A 13,318-nucleotide genomic window follows, 5' to 3' on the forward strand; every position below is an offset into this window, starting at 1 on the left:
GGATTTAAAGTTTTCTCTGTTTTTCTAAATCGGTGCTATTTTTTTCTTGTGTTGTATTTTTACTTTATTACTGAGTATGTGCTGCATAAATGCTTTACACTCTCCAAGTTACGCCTCACTGCTTTTGAGCCAAGCTACCCAAGAGTTATGCAAAAGTTAATTTAGTGTCTTTTTTGTGGTTGTTGCCTGAAAAGGGGTTTTACCCCCTCAAGCAATAACCCTATTTCTTACAGGGACCACCACATGAGCCAGTGCTTAATCCACAGCATCAGCCATTGGCAAGTTCTCCCTGTTGATATCATTGGCCATCATGAAGATAAGCTGAGTATCTTTTACACTCTAACAAAATGTTCTCAGATGGGTATAATCCAATTCAATGGAAGAGGGCTTCCATCCTCCTGCTGTTGAAAAAACCCTAACACCTATAGGCTGATCTCTCGACTACCTTTTCCAGCTGAGATCGTTGAGAAGGCGAAGAACATAAAACTAACTCATTTCATTGAAGATACCAAACTCCTTGGCAGCTCTCAATATGGCGTTTGAAGTCAACATAGCACTGAGTTGGTCCTGATCAATGTCTTGGAGGAAATAGGAGAGGTCCAGGACAAAGGCAGGAAGTCAGCCTTGATCCTGCTGGACCTCTCGGCGGCCTTTGACAGGGTTGATCATGATTTGCTCATTGGTTATCTCTTTTCCTTGGGCATTAGGGGTAGGGCATTGGACCTTCTGAAGTCTTTTCTTAGAGATAGGGAGCAACGGGTTGGAGCTTGGCGGGTGCAGGCCCCCCTTCTTTTCTTTTCCTTGTGGAGTGCCGCAGGGCTCCTCTCTCAGTCTGATCCACTTACACCTTTTTGTCACTCCCCTCTGCTCACTTATAAAGTAATTTGGCTTTGAGATGGTATCCTATGCTGACGACATGCAAATAATGGCTAACTTTGCAGGGGACCCAGCCACAGCTGCTTCCAGATTCCTCAACTGTATACGGGATGCTGGGATTTGGATGTCCAATAATTGTTTAAAACTGAATACAGGGAAAACTTTTGGACACCAAGCTAGTGGCCGCAGGTACTGGAAGAAGTCCCCAATCCAGTCACCAAGGTAAATCTAGGAGTCTACTTTGACTCAAAACTGTCCTTTGAAGGACAAATCAATACTATCACCTTCTCCTGCTTTTTTATGATTAAAACTCTTAAAGTACTACCTTTCATACCGTTAGAGCATCAAAAAGCAGTGGTCTTGGCACTCATTCTGTCAAAAATTGATTATTGCAGTGGCCTATTTCTCAACATACAATCGGGATTCCTAAACAAACTGCAGATCCTGCAAAATGGAGCAGCACGGCTGCTACTTGCCGTCCTGAAACATCAGTCAGTGGCACATGCCCTATCATTTCTGCATTGAATACTGGTTAAGAGGCAAATTGAATTTAAGGCCCTTTGTATTGCCTTTAAAGCCCTGAACTGATCTAGCCCTATTTTAACATAGATTCAGGTGGTACGTCCCAGAGAGGCAGCTCCGATCAGTCTCATCTTCAAATCTGGTAATCCCAAAGGCAAAAACTGCCACCTGGGTTGGAAGAAGTTTCATTGCAAGTACTACAAGCCTGTGGAACTCTATACCAATTGCACTTAAGATGGAAAGCAATCTCCAGGAGTTTCTCAGACTTTTAAAAGCTGCCTGTTCAACAACTAGCCTGAGCTCATAAATCCAGCCGTCCCATTCCTGGGTAGCCTTTCTGCAGGTCCGCCGCTGTTAAACACTCTCGGTTATTATTGCGCATTACAAACACAGAACAGTCCCCATTTATTTGGCATTGACTGAGGTTGAACAACAATTAAATAATAGAGGGGTGAAAGACCTATCATATACAGATCATTTTAAATGTTTTTCAATATGCTTGCTATCATAGGTATTCTACCCGAAAAAGAGATCAGCCTGGTTTTATCAAGGTTCAATAAAATGCTGAAGGACTCATTGCTTGAGCTCTCACATTAATGCTCTGATGAACTAATTGACAATGTGCTTTCGGAGACAACAGATGCTTTGAAGTTCTCAAGTGTCTACTGTGAATGCAGGAAGGCAGCTGTCACCCACCCCAGATGTGTACACTTGGAACAGGCAGAATGCGCAAATTCAGAGGTGCAGCGGAATTTGAAGCGTGCGCAGAACGGACAGCCCCTGGCCATCAGACGTACATGCCCACCGTTGTGTCGGAGGGCCTGGGGCCATCTGACGCGTTTAAGAGGTTAAGAAAGAACATGACAACTTTCTAAAAGTGGAATTTTCAGAACTGCAACATAAAAACCAACTTCATCATAAGTTGTGTTTTCAACTTGTGAGTCCAGAGACACCAAATGTTATTTTCCTATCTTGCCCCAATGGGAAACTACACTTATAAAATGTTATAAGGCTGCCCCCATGTTAACCTATGCGAGAGATAGGCCTTGCAGTAGTAAAAAATTAATTTAAGAGTACTTCACTACCAGGACATTTAAAATGTAAAAGTGCATGTCCAACTTTTTAACTACACTGCACCCTGACCTTGGGGCTACCTGGGGTCTACCTTAAGGATGACTTTAATGTATAAAAAAGGAAGTTTGGCCCTGGCAATAGAGTTAACTTGCCAGGCGAAATGGCAGTTCAAACTGTACACACACAGGCTCTGCAGTGACAGGCGGGAGCCATATTTAAAGTGCTGCATAAGTGGGTGGCATAATCAGTGCTTCAGGCCCACTAGTAGTTTTTAATTTAGAAGCCCTAGGCACATGTAATGCAAATACTCAGGACTTTGAAGTAAATTAAATATGGCAATTGTAGATAAGGCAATTTTACCATGTTTAGATTATTAAACAAAATGTGAATACAATTTAAGATCCAATGCATTAGCGCTCTTGAAGGTCCCACGTATCCGGTTAACTCGCGCAGGTGGAAGAGCTTTCTCTTTTGTTGCCCCTAAATACTGGAAGTTGCTACCTGTGGCCCTGTGAAGATCCATCTCCTATATGTCTTTCAGGAAACAATTAAAAACATTTCTGTTTTAAGCTTGCTTTCTCACAGAACCTTTTTTCCGCCCCCTTTTTTGGAATTCCCTTGGTAAGCGCTGTGATGCCCCCGGGTGAGTCATGCGCTATACAAGAAATCATAACATAACATCACATAGAGCACAGACCATATGCACTTTGACCCAGAGTAGCAGTTGTAAAGTGCCCAGGATCCTTAAGCCAGCACAAATGAAGTCAGCAAAACAAGAGGTCAGAAGGCAAAAGGTCAGGGGAAGCCATGCCAAGTATTGCTGGTCTGACAGTGCTGCATGTTTATTTGCAGGAATAAAGATGAGGAGGTAATTGCCAAACCAAATACTGGTAGTCTCCTTCATGCCAATTCCTTATTCCTTGGTATAGTAATTATGTCCTACACTTCCTTCTTTGCCAGAAACCGGTCCTCGGAAGCTTGTTTCCGGTCCAGGGAAGACATGGCTTGGCAGTTCGGGCTGGACTGTTCCCATGAGGTACAGGGTCAGACTGATTTGCATATAGCCATGTCTGAACTGGGGTGGCAGAGTGGGCTAAAGAACGGTGATGGATTAAACCCAGATCTTTTGACTGGGTGTGAGTGTTTGATTGATTCAGATGCTCCGTCCATCACCACCCCCTTTTGTACCGCTACACTTCCTTCTGGGCAGATAGTTTTGTTCAAATAAATTTAGCCTCATTAGGGGAAGCGAAGTGGGTTCTACCTGTGAAAAACCCAATTCTTTTGGGTAACCTGGATATTGAACTCTGCTGATGTGTGAGATTCTCAAATTGAGTCACACTCAATTTGATATTCTATCTAAATGATATACTTATCTATTGGTTTGTTTATTTAGAATAGTTTCAAGTGTGGGCCTGGCCGCTTAGTCAGGGGAACACTCTACAGACAGCAAAGTGGCCTATGACCATTACAAAAACATGGTTGTTACAGAGGAGAATACTTGAAGGGGAGCAATAACTAAAGAGATTAAGTCTCATGAAGTTTGTTTTGGGATCCTTTCAGAATGTGAGATTGTTATGATTTGGCCTGATGCCGTTCCACAATGTCCTTATTTGATGTTTTGGCTTTTCTGTTTTCTAGCGACAACCTCTAGAACCCAATGTTTAAAACAAGGTTTCCTATAGTGGACAGCTACGCTAAGACTCTCTAAGTATAATGGGTGTGATATAAGTTAACAAACATCTACTCATATAGGCTGAGTGAGGGTGACTATCTGACTCAGACTGGTGTCTGGGAACAGGTGGTATTGTGAAAGGTGGGACCTGTAAGAAAGTGGATTATTATTTGGGGTGGAAAGTCGCCCACCTCAAGGAATAAGAAAATTATCCCTTCAGGGTGAACCCCAAAAGTCACTAAATTAACTTGGGCTTAGTCCCCTGGAAGCTATGGAACAGAGCAGACAGGCTTAACATAGGGCAATGTACAAAGTATTTATGATGTACCAAGACAGTAATAAGTCAAAACACCAAAAAATAAAAATATCACACTGAGTTAGAACATACAGTACATTTTAATAAATTAAATAATATCAAAATGACACAAATCCAATAAGGAAAATCAGCAATATGAGTTTTAAAGTATTAAGTGAAAATAGCACCAAAAAGCATAAGTGCCAATGATAGTCTATGGTCGCAGCAGACCACAAACTAGATGCATTTAGAGTCCAGCAGTGATGGATCCAGAAGTCAGATACACCAAGGACTGAACTGCAAACCAGAAGTCAGAATCAGGTGGGCAAGGTAGCAAGCTGTAGCTGAAAAGTTCCATGAATATTGCATAGGTGTTGAGCGAGACTCCATTGAAGCCGTTGATTTTGGTGGGAAAAGGAGAAGGAAATCATTTTGCACTGAGGGTCGGTGCCATATTGGTCAGATACATGTTGGCACCTTTGACTGGTAAATATTTTTATCTTTGGACTAAATATCTGAAATGGAGCATGGACTTTAGCAGTTGAACAAGGTGGCAGGTTATATCTAAAGAGGGCTCTAGGGGGGTTAGATACCTTCTCGCCGAAGGGCTGCTGAACTGGATTTACGTCCTGCACAGAAGTTCCTAGCAGGAATCACCTGAATCTACATCCCAGCAAAGTTGTGCTTTCGCCGGATCAGCTCTGGTGGTTGGTCCCTGTCCTTCAGCAGCTGGAAGTTAGAATTTTGTCTGAAAACTTAACAGTGGTAAACCCCTTTTACTTTAGCTCGTCATCTTAAGCTTCCAGGGTTCGGAGAGGAGGGTTTTAGGATTTCAGGGCTTGGTTTTGCAAAGGCCTTGTGCAGTGTCCAGTGCGGGTACAGTTGAGACTAGGCAAAAGGTCAAACAGGATAAAAGTCGTTCTTCAGCTTGTTGTGTCCCTGTAGCCACCTGCAAGTCAGCCTACTGATCCGTAGAGTCCACTTCTTTTTCGGGGTAAAGGAGGGAGAAGGTCCATTCCTTCAGAACTCCTCTCAGGTTACAACTAGCTGGGTTCAGTCCTCTTCTGATCATCCACAAGACCAGAACATGTTCTCAGGAGAGTGCCTCTGGGTGGGGTGACTTCTGTCTCCTCCATTAAATGGGGTAAAAGTTCCCTGGGGCAACTCCACCACTTTTAAAGCTGTTCCTATTTGCCCTACTGCAAACAATCCCACAGTGCTCTTTATTCCTAGAATCCAAGATTGAAAAACCCTTCTTCCCTTGTGCTGAGCCTATATTCTTCACCCTGACGGTGGCCTTAGAAATATTAGACCACTCCTCTGTGGTCACTCAAAACCAGTTCTGGGGTAGGTGTCCTCCCACTGGTTAGGCAGCCCTTATACAAGTTATTGAAATTCCTGGGACCAGCATTAGCGGTCTTCCTTCAAGGGCAAGAAAAACATCTCCCCACAGCCAGGCCATTGGACTGTTCTTACAACTGTTTTACACCTCCTTAAAGTCATACTCTTGCATACTAACTATTAGTAGGCTAATTCTAACCTACTGACTTAGACAAGTAAAAGTTAGCTTTCTAAACATTTTATAAATGTCCAACTTTACCCTTTACTAACTTTAAATTGAAAAGAAAATAGTCCTTAAATCACATTTGAAACAGTATCCTATGAAAAGATGCAGATAAAAGATTAAAAACTGTACATTGACATTTTCTAGGATTCAGATACATCTCTGCCAGGAAAAAGAGTTTTGGGGGCATAGTCATTGCATTAACGCACAAGTTACTTACCTTCGGTAATGATATATCTGTAAGAAACAGTAGTTAGTATTAGATTCCTTACCTTAGAATATCCTCAGGCGTCAGACTGGATCTGGAAAATTTTGCGTAGCAGTACCCTTGCGCGTCGGTAGGTGTCGTCTGCGGCTCCGCTTCCGGCGTCGTTGGTGCTGGGATGATGTCGCCGGAGTACTTAGAGGCCGCCCCCGCGAGCTGATGTCAGTTCTTATACATAGCTTTTCCGCGCCAGAAACGCAGAGCCATAATAAAAACCAACGCTGATGCCGTGAAGCTAGGGCCCTGAAAGGGGATGAACTCAACCCTAGATATCGGTTCGAAGAACGGGGAGGATGGGTGGGGTGGTAAGGAATCTAATACTAACTACTGTTTCTTACAGATATATTGTTACCGAAAGTAAGTGCATTTGAAAGAAACAGGTTAGTATTAGATTCCTTACCTTAGAATAGATACCCTAGCAATACCAACCCCAGTGGTGGGTCTGCAAACCAATGATCACAGCAGAAAGTCCTGGAGAACGGAACGGCCAAAGAAGCCATCTCTCCCGACTTGGCTGTCCAGGCAGTAGTGTCTTGCAAACGTGTGCAGCGAGGCCCACGTAGCTGTCTGACAGATGTCCTGCAAGTGGACTCCCCGACCCAGGGCAGTAGTAGACGCCGTGGCCCGAGTGGAATGGGCCCTCAGCCCAACAGGAGGCTCCTTTTTAGCCAAGGAGTGGCATACCTTGATGCACAACACGACCCACCGAGAGATGGTCCGCTTGTGCACCGCCCGACCTTTCTTAGCGCCCACCTAACCAACAAAGAGTTGGTCAGCCACCCGGAACTAGCGTGTGCGATCCAAAAAGAATGAGCGCACACGTTTTGGGTCCAGACAGTGGAGCCCCTCTTCCTCTTTCGAGGGATGCGGAGGGGGAAAGAAGGTGGGCAAAGTGATGGACTCCCCGATGTGGAAGGCTGTGACTACTTTGGGCAGGAAAGAGGGTCGCGTCCGCAACACAACTTTGTCCGGATGGACAGAAAGGAAGGGAGGTTTAGAGGAAAGAGCCTGGAGCTCACTCACCCTCCTGGCAGAGGGGATGCAACTAGGAATGCAGTCTTCAGAGTAAGGAGACGAAAAAGACAGTTATGAAGTGGCTCGAAAGGAGTGCACATCAGATAGATTAGAAGAAGGTTCAAGTCCCACTGAGGAATCACGAAAGGAACAGGAGGAAACATATGAGTGATGCCCTTCATAAACCTATTTACAACTGGGGACTTGAACAAAGAGGGCTGATCAGGGAGCCTTAAGAAGGTGGAAATAGCAGAGAGGTAGCCCTTGATAGTGCCCAGAGCAGAGCCTTGCTGGGCAAGAGAGAGAAGAAAGAGGAGAACCTCTGAAAGAGGGGCAGAAAGGGGATCCACAGCCTTTGCTGTGCACCATGCCACAAATGTGTTCCACCTGCAGGCGTATACAGATATTGTGGAGGGACGCCTGGCTGCCAGAATGACATTACAGACTTCAGGAGGCAAGACAAAACGGCCTCAACTGCCGCCGCTCAATCTCCACGCATGTAAGTGGAGACTGGACAGGTTCGGGTGGAGAACCGTCCCCTGCTGCTGCGACAGAAGGTCCTCCTGAAAAGGCAGACTAATCGGGGGATCGACAGACATGCTGAGTAGCTCGGGATACCAGTACCTTCGTGCCCAGTCCGGAGCCACAAGGATAACTTGGGCCCGGTCGCGTCTGATCTTCTTCAGCACTCTGGGCAGAAGGGGTATAGACGGAAAGGCGTACAACAGACCGCAGCTCCACTCGCTATGAAAAGCATCTCTGAGCAAGTGCCGCCTTGGAAATTCCAACGCGCAGAACTGATGACATTGCGCGTTCTCTTCTGTGGAGAATAGATCTAACCAAGGTTTTTCCCACTGCTGAAAGAGGCCTTGCGCCACGTCCGAGTTCAGATGCCATTCGTGATCCATCATGCACCGACGGCTGAGTTTGTCCGCTCTGGCGTTCAGGGAACCTGCCATGTGTTGAACCACCAGGGTCACGCCCTGATAATCCATCCACTGCCAGAGGCGCAGAGCCTCCTGCCATAGGGTCCACGACCCCATCCCGCCCTGTTTGTTGTAGTACCACATGGCGGTGGTGTTGTACATGAACACTTGCACCCAGACAAAGGGGAGGAATGCCTTTAGTGCAAGCTGGATCGCCCACAGCTCCATAAGGTTGATGTGGAGCCGGGACTCAGCCCGAGACCAGAGGCCTCTGATCTCCGCCTTTCCCATGTGGCCCCCCCAGCCCTGGAGGGACGCGTCCATCACAACTACGTGCTCCGGTTGGAGTAGGAAAAGGGATCTGCCGCTGACCCAATCGCGGTCCATGAGCCACCACTTCAACTGTTTTGCAGTGCCCTCTGAGATCAAGACATGGTCGGACAAGTTGCCCTGATGCTGGGCCCACTGAAACTTCAGGTCCCACTGCATCCGCATCCGCCACCGGGCGTGATGCACCAGAAGGATACAGGAGGCCATCAGCCCCAGAAGCCGCAGCGTCAACCTGACCGAGACTCGGGATAACGGCTGAAAGATCAGAATCAGAACCTGCTGTTCGAGAGGATAATCCGAAACTGCGCCGACTCTAGAACCGCTCCGATGAAGAGGAGCTTCTGAGAGGGACACAGGTGTGACTTCGGCACATTGATGGAGAACCCCAGCAGGTGCAGGAGGTCAGCTGTAGTCTGGAGGTGGCTGACGACTTTTTGGGGTGAGCCCGCCTTCAACAACCAGTCGTCGAGGTAGGGGAAGACTGAATTCCCTAACCTGTGCAGATGAGCTGCGACCACTGCCATCACTTTCGTGAACTCCCATGGGGCGCTGGTAAGGCCGAAGGGGAGTACGGTAAACTGAAAGTGCTCGTGGCCTACCATGAACCGCAGGTAACGCCGGTGGGCCGGCAGGACGGGGATGTGAAAATAAGCGTCCTGCAAGTCCAACGCTACCATCCAGTCGCCCGGGTCCGGGGCAGCTAAGACCTGAGCCAAAGTCAGCTTCTTGAACTTCTCCTTCCGGAGGAAGCCGTTGACGTTCCGCAGGTCCAAGATAGGGCGTAGGCCCCCTTTGCCCTTCTTGGGAACCAGAAAGTAGTGGGAGTAACAACCACACCCTACTTCTGGCCCAGGAACATGCTCGATGGCCCCCTCTGCCAATAGGGCCATAACTTCCTCTCGCAGAAGACTCAAGTGATCCCCCGACACGCGGTGGTACTGCGGTGGCATGGCTGGAGGGGTCGCCTTGAAGGGGAGGGAGTAGCCCCTCCGGACGATTTGCAGCACCCACCTGTCCGATGTGACGGTGCATCAGTGGAGGAGGTGATGGCGGACCCTGCCCCCCACTGGCATCACGTGGGCCTGAAAGCTCGGACTAGGAGGGTTTTGAGGCAAATGCTGCAGGGGTAGGTGTGGACTGAACCTCGCCGTTGTCCCCGACCGTCGCCACAGCAGTTACCACGTCCGCCACCGCGCTGGATGTTAGTCTGCAGGCCAAGGCTGGCAGGACGTGTGGGGGAGCCCCTTCCTTGGCCCCGAAAGGAGCAAAAGGCAACAGTTTGCTGGTGCGGGCCGAGAGGCCCAAGGACTTGGCCGTAGCCCTGGAATCCTTAAAGCGCTCACGCGACTGTCTGCCTTGTCGCCAAAGAGGCGACAGCCATCAAATGGCATGTCCATAAGGGTGTTTTGGACATCAGCCGAAAAGTTGGCGGACCTCAGCCAGGCATGGCGACGAATCGCCACCGTCGTTGCCATCGCCCTGCCTAATGAGTCCGTGGTATCCAGCCCACACCGAATGGAATACCGTGCCGCATCTCGACCCTCTACAAGGGCTAGGGTGAGTTTAGTCCGGACCCCTCCGGACATTCTGGCAGCACATCCGCGATCGTGTCCCACAGAGAGTGGGTGTAACGGCCCAAGGGGCACGCGCTGTTGACTGACCGCAACCCCAAACTAAGTGAGGAGAACATATTTTTACCATACTGTTCGCACCTCTTGGATTCCAGATCGGCGGGAGCCGTCGGGAATGCAGGCTGGGAGTTAGAGGCCTGGATGACCAGGCTCTCTGGGTTGGGGTGGGTGGACAGGAAGCAAGGGTGACCCGGAGCCGGGCTGTGGCGCCTGGCCACATTCCCATCTACAGGCGGACCTGTAGCGGGCTTGGACCAAGTGCCCAGAAGAACGTCTGACAAGGCCTCATTAAACGGCAGCTGAGGCTCACCCGAGCTTGCCTGCGGTTTAAGGACATCAGTTAGGAGGTTAGTCCTCACGGGTGCGACGGGGTGCTCAAGGCCCAAGGCCTTGGCAGCCCACGTCACCACCACACTATAGGCAGCCCCCTCCTCCGTAGCCACGGTAGGGGGGGAGACAAAACCAGTGTCGGGCAAAGTGTCCAGACCACTGGCCTCCCCGAGCTCACCTGCCCAGTCCTGAGAAGACTGGCACTCACGTGCCAGAGGGTCCTCGGACCCCTCCTGATGCTCCTCGCCACCCATCTCCTGATACTCCGGTTCAAAGGATGGGGCCGGGCCGTAGAAGTAGAAATCTCCTAGCGGCGTTGAATACGGCGCCGGACCCGAATCGAGGGTAGGACCGGGTACGGCCTCGTCCTGGGATGGCGCCGGGGCTGACACCCTAGGGGCCGGCGCTGGCGAGGTCATGAGGTCTACCGGCGATGACCTGGAACGGTCAGGGCCTTGCGGCATCGGGGCCGACGGCGCTGTGGCCGAAGCACCCAATGGCACCGGGGCCGAATCACTCAGCCTGCTTGGGAACCCAGTCGGGCCGCTTGGCCCGAAGGCGCCGCGGAACCCGACGGAGGAGTGAGCGACCTCATGGCCATGAGGAAGGCCTCGATCTCCTCCGGCATCGTCTTCTGCCCAGGGACCGGCGGGTATGGAGCAGGGCGCGACGCCTGCGGCTCCGGCAGAGCCGCGGGGGCAGTGTCGCACGAGCGTCGGGGGGAGTACTGAGGATTTCGAGCCCGAAGACTGATGACGACTCCCGGAACTGTGGTGACACTGGCCCTGCAACCGGTCCCTCGACCTCCTTCCGGACCAGGACCTCGAGCGGCGCGGGGCTGACTGCCGGAACTCGAGTCGCTTGCGGGACCGCTCCCATCTAGCTTTGGACGCCAGGGCCCGGCAGTCGGAGCAGGACTTGTCGTCGTGGTCAGGGCCCAGACAGTGAAGGCACCGAAAATAGGGGTTGTTAACCGACATCAGCCGGCTACAATCGACGGAGGGTTTGAACCCGGCCATCCCTACCGGCACCGTCGGAGTCAAGCAACTTCCAAAGATGATCAAAAAAGTTAGTGAAAAATTGACTAAGGGTAAAACTTTTTCCGGATCGGCGCTTGCTGGCGGGGAAAAAAGAAGAACTGACGTCAGCGTGGGAGGGTAAAGTGCTAAAAGGGTCCTTGGTTCCCATTTGAGGGTACAGAAGAGGTAAATGTCCTTGATTGATTAATTGGGACAGTAATATCTGAGTCATGTGGGATACCGAGAATGAGATTTCGCAAAGTAGGCATCCTTTGGGTATATGGGATTTCGCAATGCAGTGGACTCTTATTATAGATAATAACATGTTTCTGTATAGAGATTCATACTGTGCATTTTGAATTTCTACTTACTGTGAATAAGAGGTGTTATTATTGCCCAGTTGGTTAGTATGGGTGGTGAGGTTGGCTTTACTGGAATTTGAACAAGAAACCTACAGATTATTGCAGATTATAAACACTCCTGCCGAGCAATCAGAATATGAGCGATATTTATAAACAGAAAATATAATGTTAAAGAGAATTAATAAAGCAGGTATGAAAGCAAAAAGTCCAAAATTTCATCCAATAAGTTTTCCAGACTCCCGGGTCTTGTAATACATTGATCCGTATTTTAATTTCAATTCTCAAAGTTCAATCCAAGCGATGTTCGAGTCAAGATTTCAATCCAAGGTTCAAGATACAATGTTCAGAAAATAATCAAAACTCCCAAAGAAAACAATCACTGCAGCCAACACGTGTTTCGTAGGGCATTAATCTCATGCCACATAACTTCCTCAGGGCTGCAAGCCAAAATAATAAAACAATAGTAAATCTTACTGACAATAATCAAATTGAGAGTGTACTCTTAATAAAGTCACCACCTAAGTGAAAGAAAACATAGTACCCTTAATCGAGTGACAGATTCAAAATGCAGTTTTGTGAAAGTCCCGGTGTCAACAGTGTAAGGACAACAAAACATTCCGAAATATTACCAAATTCAAAAGAATATATGAAGATGTACCTTAATCACAAAATATATAATGTTACCAACATTATCAAACTCTTTCTAGAAAATATATGTATATGAAATTGCAATTAATGGAACGATATGAAGAGGCTCTTAGTTTTGTCACCTTAGTCCATCTCATAATTTCTCTCTATAACAAAGACCCATTATCTGTCTCAATAAGTGCTAATAGCGATTTACATGAATAAAATAAACAGTAGCACAAAAGTGACGCAAGCCCTTGTAATGAGAATCTTAATATAAAATACACATGTGTAATTAAGTGGAAAATCACTAAGCTAAATATAACAGCAAATGACATTAATATCTGCAAAAGAACAGTCTGTGTTACCTTTTCTTTCCTATTCTTCGTTCCCCACGTTTATTTATATCATTAATCGGTTCCAGGATTTGCAGGAACTATAATAGAGAGCCATATAATTAGACTCATACTTCTAAGAAACATTAGGACAAGTGTCTCTATTCAGTGAATTCCCTTACCAATATCTCAGCGCGAAGGGGTTTGTTGCAATTAACTTCCGATATCCATATTTTTATTTATCTGCACCATATCTTCTTTAACAGGTTCTAAAATACAAGAACCAAAAGATCCAAGGACCTGCTGCCAAATAATATCTCGTATATTCTGGATTACAACAAGTATAACCCTTACCTGTATCCCCCTTCCAAGGACTCCAAATATCCCGTGTCCGGCTCTATCGAGTGTCGGCGTCTTCTATGGGCGCCATATTGTTTAAGTAAACGCTATGAATGCGGAGCGTAATATCGCCG

Source organism: Lissotriton vulgaris, chromosome 6 (genome assembly GCF_964263255.1).
Source record: "Lissotriton vulgaris chromosome 6, aLisVul1.2, whole genome shotgun sequence".
Lineage (NCBI taxonomy): Eukaryota > Metazoa > Chordata > Amphibia > Caudata > Salamandridae > Lissotriton > Lissotriton vulgaris.